At 42.0% G+C, this 13,147-nt stretch overlaps 1 non-coding gene across 1 annotated transcript; it reads left to right on the top strand.

Annotated features, from left to right (window-relative positions):
* Positions 1-2,138: 2,138 nt before the first annotated feature.
* Positions 2,139-2,215, top strand: Trnas-cga. Its single transcript has one exon. It is a non-coding gene; the product is annotated as a tRNA-Ser (tRNA).
* The last annotated feature ends 10,932 nt before the right edge of the window (positions 2,216-13,147 follow it).

The raw sequence follows: 13,147 nt of genomic DNA on the forward strand, positions 1-13,147 counted from the left end.
CCTTCATTTTTGTAACAGATTGTAAAAAAACATTGTATAATTCAAAAGTTACATAAGAAAAGTGCAAAATTTTAGAGAAAAAAATAAGCATCTGTTTAAAAAAATGGTAAAACAAAAACCAATAAATATTTCTTAACATGGCATATAACTTTGTAGAGAAATATCCACTGAACATGTAGTCCAAATTTCAGAGCAATATGTTTAATGATTTTAGAAAAAATGTTCCTTCTATTTGCTAAAATTAACATGGAGGAGATGGATCGTTCCGGCTCCCTTTTAAACAAAGGCGTTTTACGTTGCGGCGTAACCTTTCACGAAATTTCAATCAGCAGCTTTCTCCTACGAATGCGAAAATATTTTGTTGACACCGACCTATATAGGGAGAAACGATCATCATGTTAAAATAATTGAAGTCAGAGTTCGCACGGAAAGATATAGGTGTTCGTTCTCAGCATGCACTATACGAGAGTGGAATAATAGAGAATTGTGAAGGTGGTTCGATTAACCCTCGGCCAGGCACTTAAATGTGATTCGCAGAGTATCCATGTTGATGTTTTTGTCGCTAGCGGTTGTATGTGATTGTTGAGTATGGAACTATTGTGTCAGCATACTCTAAAATAAACCTGACTGGTATACAATGTGGACCAGACGCCTTGCCTTTATTAAATGATTTAGGCTGTTTCAATGCACTGACATCATTCTTGACTAGAATTCGGGAATGTTTATTTCGTCTTCTTTGGTGAAGTAATTGCGGAAAACTGTGTTTAGAAACTCTGTTTTATTGTCACTGTCATCAGCAACACCACCTTGTTATCGAGCAATGATGGTATTGATTTCCTCTTGGTGGTGATGCGCGTTACATACAACCAGCATCTCTTGGATTTTCTGCTAGTTTCGTTGTGTAAACTATTAAAAGCATCTCACATTGAAGATCGCACTAAATTTCGAGCTTTCGTAAAACTTCGCCAATCTTGGGGGTTTGACGTTCATTAAAATTGGGCATGCTTTTCTCGTTGCTTCCCAACAGTATTTTGACCTGTTTTGTGTACCATGGAGGATCAGTTCTATCTCTTATTAACTTATTCGGTATAAATGTTTCAGTTAGTCAGATACTACACTGGTCTCCAAAATTAAAGCAACAAACAGATATATCCCACCCTGTGTATAATTCACGGTATAAACATACAAACTGTCAACAGATGTCCGTACGATCGCATTCTGCACGGAAGACGGCATTCCGGCCAATGGACAACTCCAACGATGACGTCATGGCACCTATCAAACGGGCTAGTGTTTGCCAGGTAGTCCCACATCTGCAATCACTGTGTACGCAGTCAGGGACAGAGAAGACACCTCCAGACTCGGTCAAGGGCTGTAGGAAGAATGGCAACGGGACAGTCGCAAACTGATGTGGCCCGATGGCTTAATGGGAATCGCTCTGTTGATTCTCGGATATGGCGACAGCTTATAGAGACCGAAAGTGAATTCCGAAGACTAGCGTAGGGTCGACCACGTGTGAGGACCGTTATTTGGCTGTAACGGCACAATAGTACCCGTTAGTACTGCACGGCAAGTGGCATCTGACCTAGCAGCATACACTGGACGTGTTGTATCGAGGCAAACGGTGTTCAGAAGGCTCCAGCAGGTGGCCCTTACTGTCAGATACCTGCTGTATGTGCATCTCTAATGCGTTTTCACAAAAGGGAACGCCTAGAATGGAGTCATCAACATGCCACCGGGATGGCCGAGCAGTGCGCCAACGTTCTTTTTATAGATGAGTCCCGATTTGGTCTGGAGAGTGATCCCCGACGGATTCTCATCTGGAGGGAAGAACACGGTTTTAGGACCGAAACATTGTGAAAAGAGATCGATATAGATGAAGATTACTAATGATGTGGGCAGGGATTATGTTGACAACTCTCCATGGATCCAGAATGAGATTTTCACACTGCAGCGGAGTGTGCGCTGATATGAAACTTCCTGGCAGATGAAGACTGTGTGCCGGACCGAGACTCGAACTCGGGACCTTTGCCTTTCGCGGGCAAGTGCTCTACCAATTGAGCTACCCAAGTACGACTCACGCCCCGTCCTCACAGTTTTACTTCTGCCAGTACCTGTGAGGAAGAGGTGTGAGTCGTGCTTGGGTAGCTCAGTTGGTAGAGCACTTGCCCGCGAAAGGCAAAGGTCCCGAGTTCGAGTCTCGGTCCGGCACGCAGTTTTAATCTGCCAGGAAGTTTCATATCAGCGCACACTGCGCTGCAGAGTGAAAATCTCAACTGCATTTTATAACTTATTCGTTAGAAGGGGGACTGCATTTTGTCAGTGTATCCTGACATTCTATCGTATCCACAGGATAAGATTAGGAAACGGGTGGGTTATCACTCGACAGTTAACATAATTAATGAGAATAACGTACTCCTACTGGGGGACGTACAAGTGTCAGGGCGACCTCAGTAGCGTTAAAATATCCATAAAGTCTCCGCCATCAATAGGCAAGAGAAGAAGTGGAGGTAAGTTAGGCACTTTATGTGTGCAGTGGACCCCTGCGACAAATCTGCAGCCTACATGATCGTAGAAGCATCTGAGCCTCTAATTCAGACCCTCCACCAGGTGCTGTACTAAAGGGCCACAGATGGTTCTGTTGATGATGCTACACATGTTAAGCTCTGCCTCATCTCACAAGCCAGAAAGACTCTCTTCTGGTCCAAAACGACACACATCGTTAGTACTTACATGAGCCATCACCTACAGATGGCTACACCTCGTGCTCTTCATGGCGTTCGGAAGCAGCCTTTCCACATATGGAATGGCTCCTTCTGGTACACATACAGAGTGCACACTGGATTCCTTACTCTCCCTGGCAGATACATCACTAAGGAGCATTCATGGACAACAAAAGATGCCATCAACCTCATGATGTCATGGATGAAGTCATGGGATTCCCCCACCTCCCATCTCTGAGTCTCTCCACATGCATCTTAATTTAAACAAACTCCAGGAAGGCAGACCCTCTGGACATGCTATCCTCTCTCGACTTAATCCCCTAAGCTAAAGTCCAAACTGTACACTGCTTAGTAGGAACCCTTGTTTCTTTATTTAAACAAATACTTGTTCAGGGTAAACACCCTTTCCATGGCACTGCACACCACTAACGCTCTCAGAAGGTTTGGCAGAGCTGTCAGCCGCTGGAGTCGCTGAGTTGCCTAAGACATAAGAGTCAAGCAGCCAGTAGTCTGCCCACCATCCTTCAGTGATAGCGCTGGACAGACAAGGACACCACATGCATACTACGGATTTGATAACTTATTGTCAAATGGAGTATAGTATCTCTGATTCCAAATGCTATGGTAAATCCCTGTGTGATGGCTCTGCAGCCAAAAAAGAAAATCTGTTAAGGCGCTATGCTTGTTAAGTTCACCACAAAACGAAATTGTGTGAGAAATGGACGGTGGCTGTTTACCATCCGGCACATAACCAACATAAGCAGAGCTGTCAAACACGTTAACTTATATGTACCAGCCATGGAGCAGCAGCATTTTGGAATGAAACACGATTAAACTTATTTTTAAAAAATGTGGCATACATATGATGGGAAAGTACGATTTTTTTCTACAAAAAATGTGTTCAGTGCTGTACTTATACACATTTAAAGACGAAGAACTGAACTACAATCACCAACAGAGTCCTGTTCCATCTACAAGTTGCAATATGCAGTCAACAGCACAACTGAAAAGCTTCGCCCTTCCACAAATAGACCGTTATATGATTCACACAAACACTTCAGTTCATCTGGCGAAGAGTTCTCGGGCTTCCAGCCGGGTGGCGGTGTCTTCAAACAGCGACGTTTCGACGAGTGACATACTCATCATCTTCTGGCGAAGATGATGAGTATGTCACTCGTCGAAACGTCGCTGTTTGAAGACACCGCCAGCCGGCTGGAAGCCCGAGAACTCTTCGCCAGCTGTATACGCCGGGAAAGCATACACTCACATTTACTTCAGTTCATAGTGAAAGAGACTTGCATGTAGCTAGTGGCTGGCCGCCAACATCGCACCCATACACAAGACAAACGAATTTTCTGTAGTGTCATGGCTACTTTTTTGTCCAAGGGACTGTTATTCGATTTTCGACTGATACACATTTGGCGTGAGCTAAATGTAGTCACTTCATAGTTTGCAGCATAATGATCCACACCTCACGTAAAGGCCTTGCTAAAGTGTCATTACTTCACAAGTATAAAGTAACTCTTCAGATGTGGTCTTATGCTTGCTACTATGAGTATTGTACCAAAATGCCCCACCTCACAACGTCACTTACGAAGACATTAAAACAGCTTTTGAAGTTAGATGTAGAAAACAGCGAAAGTTGCGAAATTCAGTTTTTTTTATTTTTTTAGATTACTTGAACGCATTCTCAAATCTTCTAAACAGACAAAATGGTGTATTCCATAACAGCATGCTAACCACGTTAATATTGCACATATACTTATATCAAAGTCAAGTTTTTCAATGAACACTGGCAGAACAAATATATATATCCATATACAGGGTGAGTCACCTAACGTTACCGCTGGATATATTTCGTAAACCACACCAAATACTGACGAACCGATTCCACAGGCCGAACGTGAGGAGAGGGGCTAGTGTAATTGTTTAATACAAACCATACAAAAACGCACGGAAGTATGTTTTTTAACACAAACCTACGTTTTTTTAAATGGAACCACGTTAGTTTTGTTAGCACATCTGATCATATAAACAAATACTTAATCAGTGCCGTTTGTTGCATTGTAAAATGTTAATTACATCCGGAGATACTGTAACCTAAAGTTGACGCTTGAAACCTCCGACGTTCAGTTGCGTGTTGTAACAAACACGCGCCGCGGTCGGCGAGCAGTATCTGCAGGGACATGTTTACGATGACGACCGTGTTTACGAGTGTGGCTGTAGTGCACTGTTGTGGTTTGGTGTAGCTGTCGCAGTGTCCGCATGTAGCGCTTGCTGCTATTGTTATTCTGCATTCGTCTCCGTACGCAGACCAACTGTAGTACACCGTGTTACCAGACGTCTGTGATAGTGTAGTGTTGTAGGAACTGTGACCATGGTGTATTCGAACTCTGAAAAGGCGGAGATGAAACTCATCTATGGCGAGTGTCGACGAAATGCAGCTGAAGCCTGCAGGGTGTATGCAGAACGGTACCCGGACAGAGAGCATCCAACGTGCTGCACATTGCAAAACATCTACCGCCAACTGTATGCAACAGGTATGGTCGTAGCACGCAAACGGGTCCGTAACAGGCCCGTCACAGGAGAAGAGGGTGCAGTTGGTGTGTTAGCTGCTGTTGCCATGAACCCACACATGAGTACACGGGACATTGCGAGAGCCGGTGGACTGAGTCAAAGTAGTGTCATACGCATACTGCATCGTGACCGCTTTCACCCGTTTCATGTGTCGCTACATCAGCAATTACATGGTGATGACTTTAATCATCGAGTGCAGTTCTGTCAATGGGCATTAGCAGAGAATGCGTTGCAGTTCTACCTGTTTATCGATGAAGCGGGTTTCACAAACCACGGGGCAGTGAATCTACGGAACATGCATTACTGGTCCGTGGACAATCCTCGCTGACTCAGACAGGTAGAGCGACAGCGACCGTGGACTGTAAATGTATGGTGCGGAATCATTGGCGACCACCTCATTGGTCGTCACTTCATTGCAGGGGCCCAAACAGCTGCAACATACATCGCGTTTCTACAGAATGATCTGCCAACTTTGCTCCAAAATGTCCCACTGGAAACGCGTCGACGTATGTGGTATCAGCATGATGGTGCACCTGCACATTCCGCAATTAACACTAGGCTGACCCTTGACAGGATGTTCGACAGGCGTTTCATAGGACGTGGAGGACACATAAATTGGCCAGCCCGTTCTCCTGATCTTACACCTCTGGACTTCTTTCTGTGAGGTACGTTAAAGGAGAATGTGTACCGTGATGTGCCTACAACCCCAGAGGATTGCAATTGTGTGCAGCAAATGATGGCCACCACATTGAACATCTATTGGCCTGACATGTCGGGACACACTCTATTCCACTCCGTAATTGAAAAAGGAAACCACGTGTGTACGTGTACTTCACCCCTCATGGTAATGTACATGTGTGTCAGTGAAAAAGACCAATAAAAAGGTGTTAGCATGTGGACGTAATGTGCTGTTCCAGTCTCTTCTGTACCTAAGGTCCATCACCGTTCCCTTTGGATCCCTACGTAATTCGATGCTCTCCGATACACACGATCGAACAGTGGTACTCAAGCGTCAACTTTAGGTTACAATATCTCCGGATGTAATTAACATTTTACAATGCATCAAACGGCACTGATTACGTATTTGTTTATATGTTCAGATGTGCTAACAAAACTAACGGGGTTCCATTTAAAATAACGTAGGTTTGTGTTAAAAAACATACTTCCGTGCATTTTTTTATGGTTTGCATTAACCAATTACACTAGCCCCTCTCCTCACGTTCGGTCTGTGGAATCGATTCGTCAGTATTTGATGTAGTTTACGAAATATATCCAGCGGTAATGTTAGGTGACTCACCCTGTACATCGTATCAGTAGAGTGATGGTATTTCTATGACTCTGCCCCACACTTGCTAACCTACATGGCTCTAAGTCTGGAACCCATGACATCTTCGATGATGTGAAAATCCAAGATGGCTGACCTCAGGATATGAACAGTTGTTTCAACTCCCACAGCGTTTTGTCATCTACCCTCACCACTCATCCTCAGGAGACATTTACTAGCCATCAAGTGAACCCACCCACCATCGAGGGGCAGTGCCACCCTCTCCCCACCACAAATACCTTGTGTTGTTCACCTGTTTTATATATAATTCCAGTTATACATGATTTTCATTCATTATATCACATGGTTTTGGGCATTCATCAGACTGGTATACGTTGGATGAACTATCTACCATAGAAGATGTTCTTATCTTGGATTTTGAAGTATATGTAAGAAGTCTTAAGCCATGAGTACACCTATTGCTTTGTCTTGTAAGAAAAAGCAGAAAGTGTATTTTGCAGAAGAATGGCAATGTGAGACATTTTACATATTAATTGTTCGGTAGTTTGCCTATCATTCTGCACATATTGGCCCATGGGAACAGGCAGGCCATGATCGTAATTGCTTCCACAGATATACCAAAGGCCTGTCCAAAATTTTGTCAACTGTACAGGATGAATGCCATAGAAGTCATGTATGGAGTAAATTTCATGAGGATGGTATTTAATACATACTGTATGTTGGATCAAAGGCATATTGATTACAGCAAAAAATGCAGCTAATATTAAACTTCAGCAGTCTGCAATGGTTGCTATTCGTAAAGCATTTGGTGTATTGTTATTTGAACATTATATGACTGTGAAGGTTATGGAAGTGGTAAGTCACTCTGACATAGAAGTGAATGAACTGTAAAGCCTCTCTCACATTGCAAATGTGTGAACTACTAAAGCTCTCACTGCAACATCTGAAGTGTAAGATCTCATAATTAACGTGTATGATGGAATACAACATATTAAAATTTCTAAAAGAGAAACATTATTTATTATTGTACATATTTTGGATACAATTTCTATCCATTGTCAACATACATTTGGTACTGCATGAACTGTGGGAAATAAATCACCACCTTTAAAAAACTGTCATGCTCTTTTTTCTGCGACAACCCCATTCATCACTACGCAATGCTTCCCAAATGACTGTTTTTATATGCTTTAAATCAGCATTTATTTCATGCAATCCAACAGGATCACTAATAGACTTAAGAATACCTTCTGTAAACTCCACTTGCATGGAATTTCTGTTTATAGGAGTAATAGCAGCAGATTTAGGTATAGCGTACATACACACACATTTAATTCCTCATCCTCATGATGAACTTCATGTTCCAATTGATACTTGACAGTATGATCAAAGAGTGGTTTAACATATCTTTATCAGAGACTGACTCTCTCCGTGGCAATCCTTATCGTATTTTACAGACCATGCAGGTTTATGATACTTGGATGCTTGAAATATACACATTGCCCCAGGTCTTGAAATGGTAACGTCATCGTATCACAACCAAAACATGTCAACAATGGATACACTGTTGCTGCCAAGGATACTGATGTCTCAAGGGAATGGACTGTTCTCAGTTGGCATGCAGTCCTCATTTATTTCAGCTTGCTGCTCAGTTGAGCCCACTACATATCACTAAAATGACCTTTATACCCAGCTAGACATTCTCTATTTCCACTATAACTATTAGGTCTACGTCAGGTGCCAAATTATATTAACATGCTTCGATCCATTGGCAGTCAGTTGATAAGTGGTGTTGAATAACAACACTCTATAATGACTTATCTGAGGTTCAATGAATGGTGCAGGTGTTGGATATAGTGGAAAGTTGAAGTTTGGAAACAATTTCATGTCCTGCTCCAATATATCAGGCACTGCATCAGGGAGCTTGTCTGCATGCTGACTTGGTGGACCTAGTGGAATCTTGAACTCTGGAAACAGTTCTCCATGCTGACTTGATTTCCACTCTAGCATGTTGGGAGCTCTTTTGCATGCTGGCTTGATACCTCCTGCTGCTGCTGTATATTTCAGGGAGCTGCTGAAGTGTGGGAGAAATAAAAGAAAACCATGAAAAACATGTGCATACACATACACACATAAAGAATAATAAACATTGAGGTAAAGGAATGGTTTAATACTTACAGTCAAGTGTGCACGTCATTTTCTTCTGCCTGGAGGCGATAGATATCTGATGTTGCTTCATGATGATGATGATCAGTCTTTCACCATGGATAACAGGGCATGAGTGGTGGGCTCACTTGATGGCTAGTAAGCCTGCACTGAGGATGAGTTGTGGGGGTAGATGACTGCAGTGCCACGGGAATTGTAACAACTATTTTGGACTGCATTCATGTCCCCAGATCAGCCATCTTGCATTCTGACGTTATTGAAAACAGCATGGATTCTAAACTTAGAACTGAGCAAGTTCATAACTGTAGCCTGTCATAGAAATAATGTTACCTGCTCAGTTGTTTACTGTGTTCGAATGTCACATGTGTATGACATGCTGTAAGTTCATATCAGAGACTTCTTCTGAAGTATTCTGATAAATCTAAAATATTTCAGATAAGTTTGGACTTTGAGGAATTTATATGAAGCTGGAAACTGATCAATGGAGACTACATAATACTTCACCACATACATGAACAGCAGAAAACAATGTATCAAAATGTCTCCATACTAAGCCAAAATGTCCAACAAAATACACCTCACCAGCAGCAAAATGCTTCACATACTACAGCTTCCATCATCATCATCGTCGTCGTCAACGTCATCGACACTCTCAGTGTTCTCACCACCACATGAGCCTTCCATACTTTACAATGCTAGTTGGTGATCTGTCAGTTCCACCGCTGCAATCGAGTCTTATATCAGGGTAGTGAAGTTGACCAGTATATTCTTGATGGCTAGCCTGGATGCTACAGGTTAGAGGTAGATAGAAATCTGATGGAAATGTTAGATGTCCTACGAAAACGGAAAACATAATTTGTGTGAGGCAAAACTTAAAAATGTAGTGCTAGCCTGGACATTAGGTCACATTCTGTTTATAGGAAGGATGCTTGGATTTTAACATTTTGTCTTCATCAATGTCAAAATTCCGTCACACCAAGGTGTACCTACAGAGAAAATCGGTGTTCGTTAAAAAAATCGTATTCTCATCCAGCAAAAGAGAGTGTTGATTGCTGCAGTACAGCTGGCTGAGAATCCTACAGATAGTTGGGAACCTATTGCAATCTGAAGTCATGATGAGACCTTCTGTTAAAATGAATTGAATCTACTACTACTATAACCATTAGTACTATACCAGCAGAGCTACAGTGACCCACATATTTGTATGAACTATTGTAGCACACTTTCCGGTACAGGCACCCTTACAATTCATCAGAAATGAGATATGTGATTTCTGGTGTGTGTTGGGTGTGAGTGGTATTAAATTCTTTGATGCTATTTTGCTCCAATATATCCTTGATGGGTAGTAAGCCAACATACAACACATTTTGGAGAATATCTTACATAACCGCAAATCGATCTCTTTTGCTATTCCTCCTGCACATGGAGCAATGGGAGAATGAATATTTGTCTCTCACAAGTAACTTTTTAGCGTTCAGTAGTTGTGAAAGTGTGGGACTTGTACTTTGCAATATGGATTGCTATGGATAGACTCTACACACATTATGGAAAATATGTTAAATCGTTGCTAGTCGATTTCTTTTCCTGTTCCACCAGCATATGGAGCAATGGGAGAACAAATGTGTGCCTCTGTCAGGTAACTTTAAGTGTTCGAGTGTGGTGAACCTGTACAATTTGCACTCTGTTATATGGACTGCTATGGCATGAGTACCTGTGGTGGAAGTATCTTAACTGTTCTTCGATTATGTTGTCAAGTATTTCTTGGAACACAAAGTTAGCGTTCCTGACTTCTGATTGGTGCTAACTATGGGGAGGGTTGTTGTCTAGCATCTGGCTCTGGCGACTGTTTTGTTGTTTTGAAATGTCATAGACATGAAGGGAACAGATCATTATTCTCGTAAGGCGTTCCTGTTTTGTCACATACGTTTACTATATCTGAGGACCATTTTCTGGGGTATGATGTGAATGCACCATAGTATCCAAAGTATAATCGGATACGAATTTCGGAAGCAATTCCCGTTATACACATTTGGGAACACATAAATGGTTTCTGCAAGACAGAATCAATGTTGTTATTTGGTGGCCAAGGCAGTAATTTCACCCTCTCAAAGTTTGTGACCATAGTATGTATAACATGCTAGCGGGATGTATGTTTAAGGACTGTTGCATGGCGTTAAATCACCATCAGCATCTTCACATTGTATATGTTCTGCACTCCCACCTTGTGCACATACATCTGATTCTCAAGGAAGATTAAAATGGTCTACCAGTTCAAAGACTGCACTGATCGTCAGAAATGTGCATGGAATTTTCAGCTTTCAAGTTATGGTGTTTTGGGTCTGCCTAAGAATTTGAGAATGCCTTGATGTGATAATTCAATGGATAGTACTACCATGTATCAGGGAGTTTGAAGTTATAATAGAAATGAAAAACGTACTGTGTGAAATATCATTGAGCTGATGCACACAACCAACGGCCTATATCGCTATCGTTGAATCCATGAACGATAGCAGGCTGTGCAAGTCCGCACAGTGTAGAAGCACAGGCGGGGATTGCAGCATTGCTGGTTGCAAACAACAGCTGCAGTACGCGTTTAGAGATGTAGATACCAAACAGTTCATCAGCTTGTGTTTAATGGGTAGCGGCCAGAGGAGAAAGTTAATCGCTGAATTTTTATTTAGTTTGTTGCGATTTGTCAGATGGTTAATCCCCCACCACCACATGACTACCACTGTGAAATAGCCAGATCGAAAGGAATAAGAGAAGCATGTCCTCTAACACAGCATGTTGCGATGCTTTGTGGAGGAGGAGGAGGATATTAGTGTTTAAAGTCCCGTCGACAACGAGGTCATTAGAGACGGAGCGCAAGCTCTGGTGAGGGAAGGATGGGGGAAGGAAATCGGCCGTGCCCTTTCAAACGAACCATCCCGGCATTTCCCTGAAGCGATTTAGGGAAATCACGGAAAACCTAAATCAGGATGGCCGGAGACGGGATTGAACCGTCGTCCTCCCGATGCTTTGTCCCGAGCATCTACGTACAGGGAGGTATGAATGCTTGTGTCGAATGACAAAATTAAAGTTTACAGATAATTATTTTCGTAAAACACCAAAAAATTGCTGCCATGTACAGTGCTTAACGATTTCCAACACGGACACAGTCTACCACAAATTACATATTATGTAACGTTCTGATTGGAATAATTTTAATACCACAAAAATATTGTATGTAATATTGGAAAATTTTACCACTTTGGAGATTATGATAAACGTTTTATTTATGCCAGATGCATTTCACTTTTTTTAAAGCACCTCGATCAAAACAAATTTGATAAAGTAGGTACATATAGTCAGTTGTCGACTCATAAAAACATAAAGACTAAAATATTTCAGGTGTCAGTGAAGTTCAGCCTGCCAGAAAAAGAACTTATTTGAGTGTGTCTGTCACGCACAAACAGTAATTATTCGCTAAAATATAGATCAGTCGGTACAAACGTTGCATATGATCTTACTACTGCAGCGATGCATCAGACTACGACAGGTAATCAAGTGGCAGTGTAGAAGCTAAAATACTGTCCATTGGAGATGATTCAAAATAAAGCAAAACGCGCCTGCAATAAATTAGAGTGTCATTAAAGTCGCAAAAGACAGAATATATCTCAATACAACTGGTAAACCTGCAGCAGCGAAAGAGAATGTACATAAAAAGAAAAGACAACATGAATCTTGTATGTGTGGCTCACCTTTGCCTCTTTTCAATCCCTGCGACCGTCGCCACCTACATCGCTGCAATCCATGTCAATGTCCGATTCATCTAGTCGTAGAGTGATGACGATGGGATCAAACAGATTATCAATTAAAATTTCCCTCTCCAAGCCCCCTCCCGTAGCCGTTCTGTGTACCGAACACATTCAGCCCATGCTGAAGGAGTTACTCTGTCAAGTGCTTTGTGCAAATCCCTCTCTGTGTTGGCAGTTTTAGATGTCGTGTTTCGTTCTGTGACATATCTTTTCACCTGGGCCCATATGAGCTCTATCGGATTGTATTAGCAATGATATGGTGGCAAATGCAAAACTGTATGTCCACATTCATGTGTAACACAATCGATTTCATACACTTTTACGAGATTCTTATGAAGCCCTACAAGATTTAACAATTAAGCCCTAGTTTGATTGGCAGTGTGTGGTATCTCTTTACTTACAAGCCACAACATGTGTACTTGTTGTGGGAGCCTTGTCATCAACAACTGAGTGATAACTCGCACTGTCCATAACAATCGCTGATTTGCACTCAAGTAAGGGAGAAACTGTTTCCTAAACCATAATGTAAATGTCTCTTGAGCTCATTTCAGAATGGTAATCACCTGAATTGATCTTTTTTACACTCTACACTAATTTGA

The sequence above is a fragment of the Schistocerca piceifrons genome, chromosome X (assembly GCF_021461385.2).
Source record: "Schistocerca piceifrons isolate TAMUIC-IGC-003096 chromosome X, iqSchPice1.1, whole genome shotgun sequence".
In the NCBI taxonomy this organism is placed as follows: Eukaryota; Metazoa; Arthropoda; class Insecta; order Orthoptera; family Acrididae; genus Schistocerca; species Schistocerca piceifrons.